This window comes from Rattus norvegicus, chromosome 19, assembly GCF_021556685.1.
Source record: "Rattus norvegicus strain SHRSP/BbbUtx chromosome 19, alternate assembly SHRSP_T2T, whole genome shotgun sequence".
Taxonomy (NCBI): domain Eukaryota; kingdom Metazoa; phylum Chordata; class Mammalia; order Rodentia; family Muridae; genus Rattus; species Rattus norvegicus.
The window spans coordinates 7403012-7418633 of NC_141552.1; positions in this window are offsets into that span (position 1 = coordinate 7403012).

Consider the following 15622-nt stretch of genomic DNA (forward strand, 5'->3'; position numbering starts at 1 on the left):
ATTAAAACAGGAAACAACAATCTTTTTTTTACTGAAATGATCATCCCATGCATTGTTATCCTAGATTTCTCTTCAACCTATAATAGGTTGCATCCTAATAAAGCCTAAAATTGGAAATATTGGGGACAAATTATGTTTAATAACTTAATTCCCTCACCCTAACAGCAGAGAATCATGAATGTCAGTTCTTTTTCCTCAAATTAGCATAACTGACTAGTAACTGAGGCCTGCTATCAAAGTCTAGCATTTTAAAAGAACCTTGACCCCAAAATATATAGTCGATGAGCAGATCAAAATTTAAATTTTAGATATGCTTTCTACTGAATGTGCATTAATTTTATATCCCTGTAAAGCCAAAACCTGTAAACCCAATCATAGGTTGAATACCATTAATAGTTATGCAAAGCAAAGATTTTATCTAGAATACTTGACTCAATAGGTACCAAGTCACATCCTTGTTCACCTAATGGAAATTTGCTTATCTTAAAAAGTGGTGTGTCACAGTTCTGGAGGGGTGAGTAAAATATGCTAGGCAGAAGAAGCATATGCTCACACTCACAAATAGTGAGACATATTTAGGGAACTTTAATGGGTTCAATATGTTTACAGTATATAGTGTGAAGTCGCAAATGAATGGCAAGAAGTGAGAATAGAGAATCAAAAAATAGATGACTGAGGGATGCTAAGTCACAAATGACTCTATTTTTCTTATCATGGAGAGCTAGCAAACTATTTAGTATCTCTTCTGGTGCCAACATCGCAGAACTTAGGCTGACTGTCTCTTTCAATACTCAAGGATCATAACGGCCTGCAATAAGGAATATGAGCATTTAAAACAAGGGGAAATGTCTCAGTTCTAATGTGTAAGAAGAACTCACTGGTACGCAAATTAAATAATTGGCCTCATTATATTTTCCTTAATGGTTCTAATAGTCAGAAGACTGAACTTATGACACAGAAAAGGAATTGAGTGAGTTCAAACCAAAAGAAAAATGTAATTCCATTAGGGAAGAAAGTCTGTGAATTTACTGGCTTCACTTGCTTAAAATTTACCTTGGATTCATGAAAAGTGATTCAAATCTAATATGCTGCAGATGAAATCATGCCTTTTCTAAGTGATTCTTATATAACATGCTTCAGATAAAATGGCATCTATTCCTGTAAAAGCTGAGACAAACATACCAAATTAAGCTTTAATATGTTCTACTTAGATGCTATTCTAATGACATAGTCTTAATGACAGAGATATTACTCTTATTTTTCTTGCATGATTTTTATCTTAAGCCTAACTTTCATATAAAATCATACAAACTAATCCCTTGAAACTGATACAGATGATGAAATCATGTAAGTTTCTCAAATTTTACATGATCAGAAATCAAATCACCTGTTAGGATTACCAATGCCACACAAAGTTTTCTTATTTCCCGACACTTGCATTTTCAGAACTAAGGAGCAAAATGAAGTATCAAACTATTCAGTGTGGAAAAAAACAATATTAAACAGAGCAACATTTTTATGTGAGCTACTTAGTTCATTTATAAAATATAATGAACGCAGATGCGGAGACTCATAATCAAACATTAGGGTAGACCTTGGGGAACCCCGTAGAAAGGGGGAAGGATTGATTGTAGGAGCCACAGAGGTTGAGACCACCACACAAAGATGGATTACCAAATCAACTGAGCAGGTTTCACTGTGGCTCACAGACACTGAACCAACAATCACAGTGCATGGTGCATGTGTGGTCCTGACCTAAGTCTTTAGAATATATTATGGTTTTGTAGCTTGGTGTTTTGGGGCACTCCTAACTGTGAGAGTCGGGGTTATCTCTGACACTTTTCTCTGCATTTGGGAGAGAGTAGTAGGAGAGATTCCTGGAATTGGCCGGGGGCAGGGGGCATTTCTGAGCAATGTGTAAACCGAGTACAATGGAAACTCTCTGAAATCTACATAGATGACCCTTATGAAGGCTCCTAGTAATGGGGCAAGGGGTATATGGAATCTGAAGTGGCAACTCTACAACCAGCTTCTGCTATACAAAGCATCCAGGGGTAGGACTCAACCAAGCCATAAACCTTTGACCTACATTTTGTCTTGTTTGTAAGATGTGCTGGGGTGATGGTGTCTCAGAATTTGTGGGACTAGCCAACAAAGACCGGTCCAACTTAAGGCCCATGCCATGAGACAGAACACAAGGTGACACCACCTGGATGACCAGGAAACAAATGTTGGTTAGCCCAGAGACCTAGGTTAGAGCAAACACGATTGGCAAAAAGAAAAGAGGACAGAAAGACAGACAGATAACACACAAGAAAAGAATATGAAAGAAAGAATATGAAGGAAAGAAATGATATGAAACAATGAATATGAGAGAAAGAAAGGACGGAAGGATCAAAGAAAGAAAGAATGAAAGGAAGGAAGGAAGGAAGGAAGGAAGGGAAGGGAAGGGAAGGAAGGAAGAGAAGGGAAGGAAGGGAAGGAAAGGAAGGAAGAAGGAAAGGAAGGAAGGAAGGGAAGGAAGGAAGGAAGGAAGGAAGGAGAGAGGGAAGGAAAGAAGGAAGGAAAGGAAGGAAGGAAGGAAAGGAAGGAAGGGAAGGAAGGAAAGGAAGGAAAGGAAGAAAGAAGGAAAGGAAGGAAGGAAGGAAAGAGGGAGAGAGGGAAGGAAAGAAGGAAGGAAAGAAGGAAGGAAGGAAAGGAAGGAAGGGAAGGAAGAAAGAAAGGAAGGAAGGGAAGGAAGGAAGGAGAGAGGGAAGGAAGGAAGGAGAGAGGGAAGGAAATAAGGAAGGAAAGGAGGAAGGAAAGGAAGGAAGGGAAGGAAGGAAGGAAAGGAAGGAAGGGAAGGAAGGAAAGGAAGGAAGGGAAGGAAGGAAGGAAGGAGGGAGGGAGAGAGGGAAAGAAAGAAAGGAAGGGAAGGAAGGAAGGAAAGGAAGGAAGGAAGGAGGGAGGGAGAGAGGGAAAGAAAGAAAGGAAGGGAAGGAAGGAAGGAAAGAAAGAAAGGGAAGGAAGGAAGGGAAGGAAGGAAGGGAAGGAAGGAAGGAAGGAAGGAATGAAGGAAAAGGAAATGGAGGAAGGAAAGGAAGGAAGGAGGGAAGGAGGGAGGGAAGGAAGGAAAGGAAGGAAGAAAGGGAAAGGAAATGGAGGAAGGAAAGGAAGGAAGGAGGGAAGGAGGGAGGGAAGGAAGGAAGGAAGCAAATCAATGTAATTATCCCTAAGGATGGCAGCAGATGCAGAGCTAAGTATTAGGCAGAACTTGTTGGACCCTGGGAAAAAAAAGGAGGAAGAACTGTAGGAGCCAGAGGGTTGAGGACACCATAAGAACACTGCCTGTAGAATCAAATAAAACAGGGCTACGTAGCTTTCCCAGAAACTGAAGCTACAGTCTGAACACCCGAATGGGCTAAGTCCACTGCATGTATGTTGTGGGTATGTACCTTGTTGCTCCTTATGCGACTCCTACCTGTGGGAGTGAGAGGTATCTCTGAGTCTTTCGCCCCCTCTTGTGACCTTATCCCTTTTGCTGGGTTGCCTTGTCCAACCTTAATTTGAGGGCCTGTGCCTACTTGTAACCTGTCGTGCTATGTCCAGTAGATAACCCTTGAGTGGCCTTCCTTTTCTAAAGAAAAACATAGGAGGGGCTGATCTGGGCAGAAGGAAGAGGGTAGGGTGGCTGGCAGGAGTGGAGAAAGTGGAAACTCTGTCCAGGTTGTAATGTATCAAAGAAGAATAAATTAAAATTTAAATTAAATTAAATTAAATGCAATGTACCTTATTTTTCCAAGCAGCATTTCCATGAGAAGAGAGTAGACCTGTACACCTGCAGCTACAACAGAGAAGGCCAGAGGGATCCTTGTGTTGTTGGGATAAAAAGGTTTTTCCTTTCAATGTCAGACTTCTTATTTTATTGAAACTTATTTATTTGCCCTTAATTAGTATTTCTGTCAAATATCAGAAGTGACATCTGGTGAAGCAAGCTCATTTATAAACAAGATTAAGACAAATCACTTTCTTGCTTATATTTGTGAATATTTTTAGCCAATGAACATGTTTCTGTTTGTTTTTATTTACTGGTTTTTCGACTGCAGACTGAACACAGTGCCTTGTTGGTGCTAAGTAAATGTTCCATTACGTCCACATAGCAATGAGTTCATAAAGAACATTTATTAATCATATATCTACTTCGAGGACATGCACATTCTCAGCTCACATTCAACTCCATTTCTACTCTTTTTTTTGATAGAGGTTCTTACTGTTCTATTTAGGATATCATTGAACTTGTGATCCACTTGCTCCAATCTCTCAAATATCTGGGATAACAAGCCTGCACCAATATTCTTGCACTAATTTTGAAATCAAAATTTATTGTTTTATTTTTTATTATTTTATTTTGGGTTTAGAATATAATTACACAATGTCCTCCTTCCTTTTCTCCATTCAAGCCCTCTCATAAACCTCTTCTTGCTTTCTTTCAAATTCATGGCACTTTTTCTTTAATTACTTAGTTGTTGATAGTATATTTATATTATATATGTATATATGTATATGTATATCTACAGGCATATATGTATATGTACACATATTCATAAATACATGAATATAAATTCTTTAGTCTGTATATACTTGAATCTACCTCTTTTAGGGTTGACCACTTGGTATTGGATAATCAATTGCTGTGCTCTTTCTCCTTTCTCGTTTGTTGGGCATGTCTTATTTACAATTAGTGTTATTTGTTATTGCCAAGCCATGTTGTGCTAAGGGAGCAAGTATACTACTGTGCCCTTAAGTTTGTCCTGTCATTCTAGTCATTGTTTCATCCAAAATTATCATTGGTTGATAGGACTGCTGGGTAGGACTGAAGGTTTCTTCCTAGAAGCTCACATGGTGCCTTCTGATACTGTTAACTCTCATTTTCACATAGGAGGCTATCAGGTCAGTATTCTGGGAGAATACTCTTTCTCCACTTGAAGCATTCCTTTCTAGCTTTTAGTGCATTGTCTAAAGGTTTAGTGAGCATACTCACATTCATGTTAGCATATGTTTTGCTGTAGATTTTTTTCAGCTTATTTCTGGCTAGCCAATGTTAATGAGACTTCATTCTAAAATTTCTAAGCAACACATTCTTTTAGAAATATCTTCTTCCTCTGGCTCTTATAGTCTTTCTACTTCCCTCCTTCCAAGATGAGCTCTGTATTTATTAGTTCTGGCTTTCTGTGATGGTCTCCATATGTTGCAAAGAGAAGTTTCTTTGATTAGTGCTAAGGATTGCATTTATTTGGGAGTATGAGGACAAACATTTAGAGTACAGTTAGGGATTCTGCTGGTTCAGTAAAGTGGCATTTATAGGTTCTCTAAGATCTATGACTTTATTCAGTGGGTAGTAAGTTAGGTTTCCAGTACCAGGTATGAATTCCTTCTTGTTGGGCATATCTTACTTACAATTAGTGTTATTTGTTATTGCCAAGCCATGTTGTGCTACAGGAGCAAGGGATACTACTGTGCCCTTAAGTTTGTCCTGTCATTCTAGTCATTGTTTCATCCAAAATTATCATTAGTTGATAGGACTGCTGGGTAGGACTGAAGGTTTCTTCCTAAGAAGCTCACATGGTGCCTGCTGATACTGTTAACTCTCATTTTCCCATAGGAGGCTATCAGGTCAGATTCAGCTAGAGGGCTTGGAGAAAGAGACCTCTGTGCCCTGAATCTGAACTACACGATGCTTTAGCAATAGATATTAGCTTCCAATTCTGGGAACAACCCAGTACAATAGCCATAGTTTATTTTTTTGGAATTCTCTTGGACACCGATGGCTGTCAGTTCCCAAAGGGTTTCTACTTCTTGATAGTAAGATTTTAGTTAGATACTCTATAGCTCTTGGAAGGAGTACTGTAAACCCAGATGGGAACATTTCATTTAAACCACATATGTATATGTGTATGAGTATATGTGTATATGTAGGTAATATATGTATAATATGTATATTATATGTATATATATATGCCGACTAGTATGCATTATAGTGATTTATATTTAGCTAGTTAATACTATGGGTTGTTCTGAATTTTTAAGACATCTTTACTGTTACTTATTCTCCTCTCTCATTCTATATTTATTTCCTTTCTTCTTCCATAGTAAGAACCCCTCATTTCTCCCAATTTCCCCTTCAGATCTTTTTCTGTTTTTTTTTTAATACTGTTCCACTCTGTATTGCATCTTCAGTCTCATGTGTGAGGATCTTTTATTTTCCTAATCTCTACAGTTACCTCGGGTTTCATATCTATATCTGTATTTATATATCTATGTATATATGTATATAGCATATAAATTTATATGTGTGTGTATGTTTACGTGTATATAACACTGAAAAGTGTAGTTAAAGATGACAGAACACAAAATATAGTAGACAAAACGGAAGAGGAAGGGCAGAGGATTTGGCTAGAAATTTATGAAGATTTCCAAAAAGAATCTCTGTGAAAGTATAATGTGTAAATCAGAGTTTATCTAACGATATCAGAATAAAAAACCGATCTAAACTGTACACCACTAGTGTAGAATGTTTAATTTGTGTTATTTAAATGTGTGCCTGGTTGGTGATTTTCCCACATGGGCGGGGTGGCTGAAGCCCAGTATAAAATCTAGCCAAATTATTATTATTCGTTGTCATTTTTGTTACTTAATTTTATTTGGGCTCTTTGATCATTATTGCATTTCTGTTTTTTTTAATATTTTATGTATTTACATTTCAAATGTTATTGCCTTCCCCCTTCTCCGATAATCAATCCCCTGCTTCTACGAAGACATTGTCACTCCCACTCATACAACACCTACTCCCACCTCAACGCCCTCGCATTCCCCTAAACTGAGGAAACGAGCCTTCACAGAACCACGGGCTTCTGCTATTGATACCAGACAAGGCCGTCCTCTGCTTCATATGCAGCTGGAGCCATGGGTCTTTCCATGTGTACTCTTTGGGTAGTGGTTTAGTCCCTGGGAGCTCTGGCTGGTCTGGTTAGTTGATAATGTTTTTCTTCTTATGGAGTTGCAAACCATTGCAGTCCAATGGTTAGCTGCAAGCATCTTCATCATTATCAGTAAGGCTGTGGCAGAGATTCATATCAGGATCCTGTCAGTAAGCATTTCTTGGCATCAGAAATAGTGACTTGGTTTGGTGACAGCACATGGGATGGATCTCCAGGTGGAGCAGTCTCTGGATGACCTTTTCTTCAGTCTCTGTGCCACTCTTTGTACCTGTATTTCCTCCTATGAATATTTTGTTCCCCCTTCTAAGATGGTTTGAAGCAACCACATTTTGGTCTTCCTTATTCTTGAGCTTCACATGGTCTGTGAATTTTTTTTGGGTATTCCAATTTTTGGGGCTAATATCCAGTTACAAGTAAAGGAACCATGTATGTTCTTTTGTGACTGGGTTACCTCACTCAGGATGATATGTTCTAGTTTCCACCCATTTGCTTAAGAATTTCATGAAGTCATTGTTTTTAAAAGCTGAGTAGTACTCCATTGTGTAAATATAGCACATTTTCTGTATCCATTCCTATGTTGAAGGACATCTGGGTTCTTTCCAGCTTCTGACTATAAATAAGGCTGCTATGAATACAGTGGAGCATATGTCCTTGTTATATGTTGGAGCATCTTTTGGGTGTTTGCTGAGGAATTGTATAGCTAGGTCCTCAGGTAGTACTATCCAATTTTCTGAGGAACCACCAGACTGATTTCCACAGTGGTTATACCATCTTGCAATCCCACCAACAATAGAGGAGTGTTCCTCTTTCTCCATATCGTCACCAGTATCTGCTGTCTGACTAAGGATGTTTTACATTTCTTTAGGTGCTTCTCAGCCATTTGGTATTCCTCAGTTGAGAATTGTTTGTTCAGTTCTATACCCTATTTTTTTTAATATGGTTATTTGGTTCTCTGGAGTCTAAATTCTTGAGTTCTTTGCATATATCAGATATTAGCCCTCTATCAGATGTAGGATTGTTAAAGATCTTTTCCCAATCTGTTGGTTGCCACATTTCTAAATATACTGGACAAATGAGATTCAAGAGTCTAAATGCTTTTGAGGCCATAAATCAAGGACTTCTTCCCCTATTTCAAATATGACTAATGTGTGGTAAATAATCCCAATAGCCTGAGTTTATTAGATATACCCATGAAACAATTATGATGGTCTACAAATGGGTCATATTTCAGCACACCTTCTGAGATGGTACTCCATATATATAGGAAGTTGCTTAAAGTCTCAGTGCTTTAGTATACTATCATGGTGGAGAATATGCCAGCGTATAGGCAGGACCTGGAAAAGTAGATGCAAGCTGCATCCTGATCCATAGACAGAGAGACAGAGAGAGAGAGAGAGAGAGAGAGAGAGAGAGAGAGAGAGAGAGAAAGAAACAGACAGCACATCTAAGTCTTATATGACCTTTTGAAATTTCAAAACATACCCCCAGAGGCATACTTCTTCCAATAAGGCTACACTTCCATCAGTAAGATACTATCTTCTAATCTAATAGTTTTAAAGAGTTATACTCTTTGATGAATAAGCATTCACATATATGAGCCTGTCAGATCCACTCTTACTCAAAACACAACATTCTACCTCCAGACCCTCATAGGATTGAGGCCATTTCAAAATGCAGAAATTCATTCAGTCCAACTTCAAAAGTCCCCATAGTCTATCATATTGTCAATACAGCTTATAAGTCTAAAATTCAAAACCTCTTCTGAGATCTGAATCTTATAGTATTCTCATAATTGCAACTCCCTGTTGAAATCAAGATTGAAGCGCAGATCATATCTTTCAAACACACACTGTAAAAATTATACATTACTCTTCCAAAAGGGAGGAAAGGGGGCATAAGTAAGCAAATGCTAGACCAAAGTTAGTCTAAAATTCAGCAGGACAAATCACATATTTTACAAGCCTTTGTCTAATATCAATGTCATCTCTAACTTAGATCTCTAACTGCCTTCAACTTTGCTGACTGCAACATACTTCTATCTCTTAGGGTGGTTCTGCAGCTTTCCTGAAGAGGTATCCAATGACTCTAACTTCTCCAACATCTTAGGGTTGTGACATTTCAACACAGTCCAGGCTTCACCTCCATAGCTTCATACAATTGTCTCTCTGGGTTTCTGTGAAAAGATACCCTTCACATGCCATAGACTCAGTAGCTTTCCCTGCCCATGGAGGGAGATTCCATGACCCCTTCTTTGTAGCATTGACTCTAGGACAAGAACCATGTAGCCGAAGTTGTCAAAGCTGTGTTGCTAACTAGAACTGGAACATGTGTCCTCCTCCAGTTGCATATGCATCAGCTTTCTATTGTTGAAAATTTCCTTCACTGATATAATCTTTTCTTTAATCTTTTTTCACAAATTGGTATCTTAGCTGGGTGGGGTCTTATCCTCTCACCATTCCCTTTATTCCACTGACCATCAGTCTTTAAAAAAAAACAAAAAACAAAAAAACTTTTATTTTTTGAAAGAAGTGAACTTGGCACTAACAAGCCTTCTTTTAGTGTTGCTTTTCTCCTTAAACTGCATTGTACGTTTTTCTTTGCCCTTCTTGCTCTTTTTCACTGGACATCTGCATAAAAGCAGTCACTAATAACAACATGACAATCTTGAAATCTCTTCTGCCAACCCCATTAATCCAAAACTCTTCAATATAGTCTCAAGCAATTTTTTTAGGACAATGGCAAAAGCATCCACACTCTTCACCAAATATCATAAGAATGGTCTCTTTGCCAGTAGGTAATGTTCTTCCCCACTGAAACTTCTTGAGCTGGGCCATCGTGACTTATATTGATTTTAGCAGTACTGACTTTTATGTTTCTAGTAGTGTGGCCCATTAAAACCCCATTTAACGACTTCAACTGATTTTCTAATCCAAAGTCACAAAGTTCTGCCAACAAGTAGAATGATCAAGCTAACAAAGCAATACCCTACCTCTCGTCAAATTTCTATCTTAGTCACTATTGCTACGCATGGAAACCATGACCTGTATAACTCTTAGAAAAGAAATAATTTAATTGGGAGGTGGGTTAAGGTTTTGAAGTTTAGCCCATTATCATCACTGTGAAAAAGCAGTGCTAACAAGTAGGTAGGTTCTATGGCAGTAGCAGAGAGCTACATTCTAATGTATAGGGAGAAACAGAGGTGAGGGAGAGTAGGGGAAACTTGAGCAAGGCTGTGCCTACTCTAGCAAGTTCCTATCTCCTAATCCTTCTAATCCTTTCAATGAGTTTGATTATCTGGTGACAATGTGTTGAAATACATAAGCCTAATGTGTTATTCTTACTGAAAGAGTCAAAATTTCCAAAAGCAGCTCTTATTGGATGGAGTTATCTTTTATCTATAGTGTCAGGACAAAAGTGAAATCTATCCACATATTTTGTTTAAAACATAGGTTCCGCTGAGTGCCGAATGGCTAGTTTAATGAAGCAGATGCTAAATATCAGTGTATGACATGAGATAGAGTATTTTACTCCAGGGCCATATTCATTTGAAGACCTAATATCTTATTCTAACTAATCTTATGTATATCAATAAATTTTTTGTCATTCAGACATGGAAAAATTTTAGAACAAATCTTTTCAAGTTCCCTTTGGGAAAGAGATGTTAAAATACCTTTCAAAACAGAAAAATTCCCAGGATGTGTGTGAATTTGGTAATCATTAATAAATCTATATGGAATGTGATTAAAGATGCATTTGCTCGGGGCTGGGGATTTAGCTCAGTGGTAGAGCACTTGCCTAGGAAGCACAAGGCCCTGGGTTCGGTCCCCAGCTCTGAAAAAAAGAACCAAAAAAAAAAAGATGCATTTGCTCTTAAGAACAAAAAAAGTAGAATTTGCCCACTACAGTAAGATCATTTAATTTTTCTTTCAAATAAACTGCAATGTACTTTTCTCTTTCATGTCTATTATTTAGGTGAGCATTCTTTCCCTAGCCTCTGAGTTTTCAAAAGTACAAGAATTTGTTGGAGAGCCCATAGATCTAGCATACTTAAAAGTGTGGCTCATAGACAAATAAGCCTTGAGGATTGTTTGCCATATTTGAGGGTATAGTATTTGTGTCAACACAACACAGGAATATGCATGAAAACTTCAAAGCATAAGAAACAATGTTATTGAGCAGGGAGTACAGTCTAAGCAAATAAAGACCATAGAGTAAGGAGCAGGCAGTATACATGGAGCTCTGGGGTGAGGAAGGTGTCATCCCTGTCTTCTGGTGATAATTTTACAGCAAGAAATGAAATGAGAGAATAGAATTCCACCTGCAAATTAGTAACAGAAGCACATGAAAATCCACAAGGAAGAGAGTACTGTAGATTCAGTTTACTCAGCATGCTTACTTAATGGACAATAAGCAGATCAATGACGTTGGAACATAGTGAGAAAAGTAGAGTAACATGTTAGAGATAAAAGCATACTTTGTTCACTTGCCATTTAAAGTATGTAAACACCATCATTCCTTTTTAAATTCTATTGATCAGATGGGGATAGAATGATGTGAGAAATAGTTCCTTGATAGTAAGGACCTAGTGGTATATTTGAAAAAAAAAAGAATATTCTACACACATAAAAAAGAAGGAAACAATTTTGGAGATGGATATGTTTTTTTTCTAAGACCAATTTATGAGTGCTAGAGGACAAGAAAATTTCACCATAAATGTGGAAAAGGAGATAGATGGAAGAAAAATTAGGATGAAGAATTTATATTGGAATATATCCAGAGGCAGTAATGCTTAAACTATTCTTTCTTGATTAATGAGATTAATGGACAAGGAAAAGCAGCTACAACAAGAACTGTCATGCATTCAGCTAAATACAGAGAGATGCTAAGTCCTAATTGTGCTTGATCTGGTACAGTTATTAGTAGCACAATCGTTCAGTTTCAGAAGTTTTCTGATTTGAATGGTGACTTCCAGTAACTCCAGTCAAAGGTAGCAAGTGATAAATAAATGTAGACCAGAATCCATACACGTAGATGGAGGGCCATTTACCCAATCTGCACTCTGTATCTGTACATGAAAACTCTGACTAAATACTAGTGAATCATCAGTCTTCTGTAGTGAGAACTTTTAACACTCAGTCCCTCTACAATGAGACAGATTCAAAAATTACTTCCAAAATCGTAACTTCTTCCTTAATTAGTTTTATTTTATGGCTATATTGTGTTAGGAATTTAGGAAATCAAAAATATGTGTTAAAAGGTCATACTTCTTAACATTTAAAGTTATAATAACCTATTAAACAATGTGTTATGATAAATATGATATTATCTTAGTAAGGGTTTCTACTGTGATAAAGCAACACGGCCAAAAGCAACTTGTTAAGACAGGAATTATTTCAGCTTCCAACTCTCTTCATACTCCGTAACTGAGGAAACTTATAGCAAGAATTCAAGTCAGGACCCTGGAAGAAAGATCTGAAGCTGAACCAAAAACAAAAACAAAAACGAAGTCACCTCTGTTTACTTACTCATCCATGGTTTCTCAGCTCGCTTGGAGCATCCAAGACCACCGTCGAAGTATGGCATGCCCACAGTGAGTGAGAATCTCCCACATCAAACATCAATTAAGAAATGTATGACAGACGTATCCACGGGCTAATCTACTGGGGGACATTTGTCCCAGTTGAACTTCCATTTCCCCAAATGTCTCTTCATTGTATCAAGTTAACATAAAACTGAGATGCTAAAACAGAGAAGGCTCTTTGCTCCTGTTGTTCTAAAGGTTAAGTTGAAAAAAAAAAGTTAACAGAAAATACAGTAAATGAACATTCTTGACAGTGGATGTAATAAACTATTAGGTCTTACTTTGTCTTAAAGATTTATTTTATATATATATATATATATATACATATACATACATACATACATTTATACATACATACACATATACATATATACATATATACATATATACATATATACATATATACACATATACACATATACACATATACATATATACATATATACATATATACATATATACACATATACATATATACATATATACATATATACATATATACATACAAACATATACATATATATATATGTATATATATATATACTGTTGTTGCCTTCAGGCACACCAGAAGATGTTGTCAGATCCCATTACAGATGGTTGTGAGTCACAGTGTCCTTGCTGGTAATTGAACTCGAGCTTTGGAAGAGCAGCCAGTGCTCTTAACCACTAAGCCATATCCCCAGCCCCCAGATATTACTTTTGATCAATAAACCACATAGGAAGAGTTGTTCACACACATTCTAATCAATAAATTACGTTTTAAAACAAGAATTACAGACGAGATCACTAGATGATTTCTTTTTAATTTTATTTCATCTTTATTCTTTTTCTTTTTTATACACTCCAGATTTTATTCCGCTCCTGTTCTACCCTCTGACTGTTCCCCATCCTATGCCTCCTACCTGCCCTATGTCTCCATGAGGATGTCCCCATCCCCTCACCTCCCACCCACCAGACTTCTAAACTCCCTGGGGCCTCCGGTCTCTTGAAGTTAGGTGCATGTTCGTGACTGAACCCAGACCCAGCAGTACTCTGCTGTATATGTGTTGGGGGCCACCTATGAACTGATGTATGCTGCCTGGTTGGTGGTTCACTGTCTGAGAGATTTTGGGGGTCCGGGTTATTTAAGACTACTGGTTCTCTTACAGGGTTATCCTCCTCCTCAGTTTCGTTCAGCTTTTCCCTAATTCAACCAGAGGGGTAAGCACATTGAACTCCACACAATAAGAGTGGGAGATTTTAGCACCCCACTCTCACTAATGGACAGGTCAGTGAAACAGAAGTTAAACAGAGACACAGTGAAACTAAAGAGGTTATGATCCAAAAGGATTTAACAGATATCTTCAGAACTTTTCACCCTAAAACAAAAGAATAAACCTTCTTAGCACCTCATAGTACCTTCTCCAAAATCAACCATATAATTGATCAGAAAACACCCTCAGCTGATACAAGAAAATTGACATAATCCCATGCAGCCTGACATATCACCATGGCCTAAGTCTGGTCTTCGATAACAGCAAAAACAACAGAAAGCCCACCTACACTTGTAAACACTCAACAATAACTTGGTCAGAGAAGAAATAAAGAAATTGAAGACTTCCTGGAATTTACCGAAAACGTTGACACATCACGGCCAAACTTATGGGACACATAAAAGCAGTGCTAAGAGGAAAATTCATAGCACTAAGTGCCCTGGTAAAGAAACTGGAAAGATCTTACACTAGCAACGTAACAGCACACCAGAGAGCTCTAGAACAAAAATGAGCAAACTCACCCAAGAGGATTAGACAGCAGGAAACAAACTCAGGGCTGAAATCAACCAAATAGAAACAAAGAGAACAATACAAAGAAGAAACAAAACCAAACGCTGGTTCTTTGAGAGCATCAACAAGACAAATTAAACCCTTAGCCAAACTAACTAAAGACCCAGAGGCAATATTCAAATTAATAAAATCAGATATGAAAAGGGAGACATAACAACAGTAATAGAGGAAATTTTAAAAAAATCATCAGATCCTACTACAAAAGCCTATACTCAACAAAACTGGGAATTCTAGATGAAATGGATGATTTTCTAGACAGATCCCACATACCAAAGTTAAATCAAAAAGCAGGTAAACTCTCATAACAGGCCCTATCCCATAAGGAAATAGAAGTCATTAAAAACCTGCCATCCAAAAAAGCATATGGATTTAGAGAGATTTCTACCAGACCTTCAAAGAAGACCCAATACCTATATTCCTTAAACTATTCCATAAAATAGAAACAGAAGGAATACTACTTATTTCATTCTACAAAGACTCAATTACTCTGAAACCTAAACCACACAAGGACCCAACCAAAAAAAGAGAACTTCAGACCAACTTTGCTTATGAATATTGATATAAAATACTCAATAAAATTCTTGCAAACCAAATCCAAGAACACACCAAAATCATCATTCACCCTGATCAAGTAGATTGCATTAGACGACTTTTAACTTTTACAGGTCAGAAAAAAAAATCAGCAAAGAAGGAGCTGAAGGGGCTTGCACCCCATAAGACCAGCCAACCAGATCTCCCAGGGACTAAACCACTACCCAAAGACTGTACACGGACTGACCCAGGGCTCCAGCTGCATATGGCCATGTTGGGCACTAACTGAAGAAGAAGCCGTTGGTCCTGCCAAGGCTAGACCGCCCCCCTCCCCAGTGTAGGAATGTCAGGGCAGGAGGAGGGGAGAGGGGGCTTGGGGAGCGGGAATACCCTTATAGAAGAAGGAGAGAGTGATGGGATAGGATGTCTATGGATGGGAAACCTGGAAAGGGAATAACATTTGAAATGTAAATAAAAAATATCCAAGAAAAAAAAAAAGAAAATCAGCAAAGACTTAGGGTGCTTTTGTTTTGTTTTGTTCTGTTCTGTTCTGTTTTGTTTTCAGCTCCAGCTCTTCAGAAGCCTGTGGTCATCAGGGTAGATCAGATCTACAAACTGTAGTGCGCTGTTTCCATTCATTCAAACTTAGAATTTAGCTGTAGCTTCATTGACTTTAAAATCCTCTGATTCTTTTTTTATCAGAAATGGGT